The sequence below is a fragment of the Orbicella franksi genome, chromosome 3 (assembly GCF_964199315.1).
Source record: "Orbicella franksi chromosome 3, jaOrbFran1.1, whole genome shotgun sequence".
Lineage (NCBI taxonomy): Eukaryota > Metazoa > Cnidaria > Anthozoa > Scleractinia > Merulinidae > Orbicella > Orbicella franksi.
The window spans coordinates 8,449,669-8,455,214 of NC_138147.1; the positions used below are offsets into that span (position 1 = coordinate 8,449,669).

The 5,546-nt window shown below is 40.6% G+C and overlaps 1 pseudogene across 1 annotated transcript; it reads right to left on the bottom strand.

The window, feature by feature from the left end:
- Positions 1 to 3,112: 3,112 nt before the first annotated feature.
- On the bottom strand, positions 3,113 to 4,185 carry LOC145481065 (trypsin-1-like; annotated as a pseudogene). The gene is made up of 2 exons (XR_014048583.1): positions 3,875 to 4,185; positions 3,113 to 3,748 (listed from the first exon to the last, which is right to left on the bottom strand). The product of XR_014048583.1 is annotated as a trypsin-1-like (transcript).
- Positions 4,186 to 5,546: the final 1,361 nt, after the last annotated feature.

A 5,546-nucleotide genomic window follows, 5' to 3' on the forward strand; every position in this document is an offset into this window, starting at 1 on the left:
GCCCGGTTTATATTTGAGCTCCGATAAGACTGGCTTGCATTGTCCTGTTTTTCCAGAAGAAGGGTTGTTATGTATTTGGCTACATGAAGTGTGTCAAATTGGCGGGAACTATGAAGACACTGGTGGTTTCTAACAAATTTTCAAAGAGGAAGACATCGCCAAATTCTGCCTGGAGATTCCGTCTGGTGTGCTTTTTTGTGGATAACTTGATTTCTTCAACAACCAAAGTCGTGTGATACATACGATAAAAAGTAGTTCTGTCATTTCAGTCAATGTGGCTATTTTCTCGTTTGTAAGAACATCCGATCTGATGTAATCATCTGATGTAAGCATCTGGTAAGCTTCTGACTTGAGATTAGCATACTCATCTTCTCAGCGATTCACCACAGCCATCGGAAGCCGCAGTTGGACTTGCCTCAGCCCTAGTAGACCCCTTGAAGCATGTCCTGTGGTAACAAGCTTCAGCTGTTACGATTTCACGCGACGCAATTGCAAGAATCCTGCTGTCCTTCTTTTCCATGGCTGATTTTCTAATTGAGTGACCTGCACGCAAATCTCTGCATTGTTCCAAGGGTTGCCGATTTCTTGTTCCCTTAAGATTCTTCTTTTCAGAGAATATGCAGAGATGTTCGTAAGTTGTGCTGGTGCATGGTAGGGGACTGTCGGATCGAGGTCCTCTTAGCTGCCGTTGGTTGTTGGTCGTCAGTTCAGCTTGCTGCTTTGAAATTGTTTCCAAGAGCTTTCTCATGGTAAACATGCTACGACATTTTCTGTGATAGTAAATGTTGGGATTTCTCCTTCATTTAGTGTCTCAGCAATATCAAGGTGTTTGTGTTTACGAAAAGCAGCTGCTCGCCTCTTACAACTGTACTCCAGGACTCCTCATCTTTTGGTCTAACTAGTTCCGTAGCATGGTCAGTACAGTGAATAATACATGCACAACTGGACTGTTCTGAACGTGATCGCTCTTAATCGATGTTTTGTTCTTCAGGCGTCGCATTTCCTCTTTTTGTGCCACCTATTCAGTCATGCAAGGTTCTACGTCAATATTATGACTTAAAGGTTTTAAAAAGCCATTTTTAAACTGGTTTAATTTAGACGCTGAAGTTTGTATTTATTTATTCAGGTGTTCGTTCCTCACCAAAAATGATTTTATATAAACAACAAAAGCAGCATAAAAGACCATCCGCACTGTCATTGTAAATTACCGTAGTCACTATACATGAATGAAATCATCTTTAGCAATGTATGAAATGACCCTCATATCAGAGGAAAACTATTATTTAATATCATTTTCCTTTTGATGCATTTCAAACTCCATATTTTTCAAAAGCTCTCATTATGTCATCTACTGCTACACCTTTCGTATAAAATGAGGAATGATATATACTCGAATGCCTATTTCGAGGAGCTGTAAGTTTCTTGTCAAAAATCGACACTATCAGCTTAATATTTAGTTTATTGATTTCTCTAAATGTTTACCTAAATGCTAACTGTTTATTTATCCCCTGAGAACACTTCTCGTTTCTATAAGAAACCAAAATTTTAGCACAAATTAGCCCTACACACCTGTCAAGAATGCCGCCATCTTGGATTTACCTATGATGCAATGTGAATGACACCGACGGTTGTTTTTAGTTTTTTGTGTGATCCTGACACAAATTTCTACTTCTAACAACTTCGAAGAGAAATAAAAATGTTTTCCCTTTTTTTCAAATATCTAAAGTACTGTAAAACGATCGTGACCATATGTTTAGAGGATCTTCTTTTGAGCCTCGTTTCCATGCTGAAGCTATTTTTTGCGAAATCAGTTAAATTAAGAAATCTCACACAAAGCTACTCATTCAGAAAGGTTATCATACAAATTTGAAAACAACTCATGCAGTAGTATCAGCTGATAACACTTAGGTTTAGTCCTTAGGTTTGGTACCGAAAAGTGGTCTGGCCCATGGACTAACTTGTCAAAAACATTTTGAAACGATCTTGCCGAATTTCCTTCCAGGTGAGTGTGAAATTTAAGGAAAGTACACAGTGGTATAAGTTTTTTCACGTGGCAACGGCCATAGCAACGACTGTTTACTATAACAACGTGACCAAAAATATAGATTATTTTTAACTTATATGAACGAAACTATTTAGAAAAAACTTTTAAGACATGCACAACTCGATTGGTATAATTATTTGTGAAAAGCTTTGCCTCGAATTGCCATCACAGGCTCATTATTTCCCTTATGACAAGGAATATTTCCCACAACTGCGGTAACTTTTTACAAAATAGAACAACCATTGCACCCCCTCCCCCGAGATCCAATCTGCACCCCCACCCCCCACTATTTGTGGTTCGTTAAATGCTTAATACTTCGTGTAAGAAACTTAAAGTGCGTTTTTCTCAAAAGCTCACTTTTGTACCGACTGACTTCGCGCCAACATTTCTACTTTGCAAGGTTTTTAAGTAGAATTTCTGAAACTTGAGCTCATCAAAGACCAATAGTGTCGTGATGATATAAACCAAAAAAATCGTAAACAACGCTCACCAATACGTAAATTTAATGTGGACCCTTGACCTATCGCGTGTGCGACATGCTTGTCGATCTAAAGCTGTATAAATGGACGAAATGTTCTTATTTTGAGTTTGACCGTGAGTGCAAATTTTCCTAGTCTGATGGCAGCCGGTTTTTTTCTCTAAGGGTAACTTAAACGAGTATTAAATGACTTAAATCATCGCGAAGGCAAAAATGGCGGTATGTGGCCGAGTAAGGAAGAAGGCGAGACGAGAAAAAACTTCGTGCATGCAGCGCCCATGTCTCGTCCCATTCCTCTTTAGGATAAAGCGTCTCGCCTCATGACCCCTGCTGAATTTCGAGAGAAAAACAGACTGCTAGCAGTCTAAAATTTTTCGGATACTCCATAAAGCACAATCCACATTCAAAATCTTCGTTTAAAAGCTGAAAATAAAAGCACTCTGCGGATCCTACAAACTCCAAAGGTCGGCCGCAAAGGAAAAGTTTCTCACTCCCCGAAACCAAAGATGGCGATCAAATTTACTAGCTCCCAAAGTGCATTTCCCTTCCACAGAGGAGTAAATCGTGCGAGACATAAGCGCAGCACCAAAAAAAATGCAAAGTCACTTATCCAAAAGAATGCTGCTTGCCAGCAATAAGCGACGACTACGTCATCGCTTAAAAATGATTACAATTGACAGCACTTTACATTCCCTCTTTTATTGCTTATACATAATGCATTAGTCTTACAGGATTACGTTATTTAGGAGTTATTTTATAGTCAAATATAATATTTTCTCGTGAAATGTAACCCAAACCGTGATTTACCAGAATAAGTTACCGTTAGGCAAGATTATTTTTCTTAGTTTGCCGTGATTCTTTTATTTTCTGTGAAACATGAGCTAGTCAACCGACAATTTCAATCTCTTTACTGCCCTCGACAATCATGGAGTTGGGTTTTGATTTATTGTTTCCTGCACCCAGGGCTTAAGTACCAACACGTCAGAATAGACTCCGAATCTATTCGGGCGCGCACAACCAAAGCTCCAGCTGACGATACCCATAAGATACCACTTGTTATCGCTCGGACAGACCAGCGGTCCTCCACTGTCTCCTTGGCATGGACCAACTCTTCCCTGAGAGAAACCTGCACAGCGCATGCGTTCCGTAACGGGCAATCCGAGGTCGCTGTATGCCAGCTGACAAGTGTCACGTGCTACAAGAGGAACTTTTGCTTGCTGTAAAATCTAAAAAAAAAAAAATGTCATAGTTTTTATTGTCATATACTCTTCGTACCTTGCGCAGTGAATGAACGTTTCCGGCTCAACTCATTTAAAGATTTCATGAATATCGTGCATACAAGTCATATTTACCTGTGCAAAATTTCCCCCCTCCCGTGTAGCGCCCCATCCAGTGACATAGCAATTAGTTCCAGGAGGAAAATCCTTGGTGGGCAGACATACGGGTCTTGCGTCATTGTTGAACGTGATTGGTTTCTTCAATTTGATCAATGCCACGCGTCATAGTCGAGCCCAGTCACTGGCGGGTTATATTTAGGATGTATGAAGATTTGGTCAATTGGGATAACTTGCTCGGTTCCGTCCGCTTTACGAAGATCATGTTCACCTGTTACACAGATAAACGTGTAGTTGGGAAACAAATTTAATCCATACAATAGCGCCATAAATGGGAACATTTCAAGACTCGCGTTTAAGCTTTGAGCCTTTCGCGTTGATACCTCTGAAACGTAGAAACGTTTTCAGTCTACAAAACGGATATTAAATGCTGTCAAGGATAGAGTAAAAAGGATTCCGCTACTTTTCATGGTCTACGTTCAAAGAAGCTGCAGAAAGTACTTGCAGAATATATACATACATATCTAAACCTTAACGTGAAACGGCTATTAAACATTTGAAAAATATTATCATGTTATTATGTCATTACTTAACAAATAAAGAAGCCAAGCCGTGTTACGGCACTATGATAAAACACGACGGGCGGTTGAGAACACGAGGGAAATGTAGAAAACACGAGCCGAAGTGATACACGGCTTAGGGTTCTTCATTTGCTTTTTGATATAGGAGTAATGTGCGAGAAACAATAAAACACGCGTTAACGTTTGGACCAATTTAAGCGCGCGCGCGGTCCTATCTATATTATAAAGTGCGATAAAGAAGTGTATCCTAACCTACGGTCAGAGTAAAAGTCGCGGGATTTTTTCCAAAATCGAAACAGTGAGCGGCGGTAACGACCCAGTATGGGGTAAGAATGGATCCTCCACACCAAACAGGGCCCTGAAACGCCTTATTGTCCAATAACACTTGCCACGGCCAAGACCCTGACTGCGCGTCTGTGCCCCCTACAATTCTGGAACCGGCCTTTTTCGTGCCACACTGCACGTTCCCTAGCAATGAAAAAGACAGTTGAAGGTGAAGAATTGTCAATGTTCAAAAGACAAAATTCTAACTGAGAACTAAAAATGTCGAGTACGAGAAATTTTTATTCAAGCTAATCATAACAAACTCAAAGGCATGGCCGACCATTAAATTATTCATGGGTGGGGAAGGGGTGCATGAGTTTTAGCTGCTCGATATTCTTTATTCTTCTTCCAACAATGTCGGAGTCGAGGTCTCGCTATCAAGTCTGCGCTATATGATTTTTCTGTAATCTGAAGCGCCTACGCACTCCGAATGATCTAATAATCTACCCCTACTATGAGCTCGTTTACCGCCATTCTCTCGCGGTCGGTCTTAGTTCCTCCCGAGAAGAGTTTGGTGGAGGAGTGTGGGCTCGTTTCCCGAACAGCGGCTGGAGATCGAGCCTACCCCTAATACTGTAATCGACCAATCAGTATGCAAGTAATTTGATAACCGGTGCTTGACGGAAAAAAAGCTGCAAGGACAGAGAAATACGTGTATTCAAAGTCACAATTGGTTCTCTCGTTGCTGCTGATTGGTTGAAACGAGCAACATGTTTCCTCGGATTGATTTTCGCTCCTTGCACTTAACCTGGGTTTATTAACCAGTCGGAGAATAGCAGATTTAA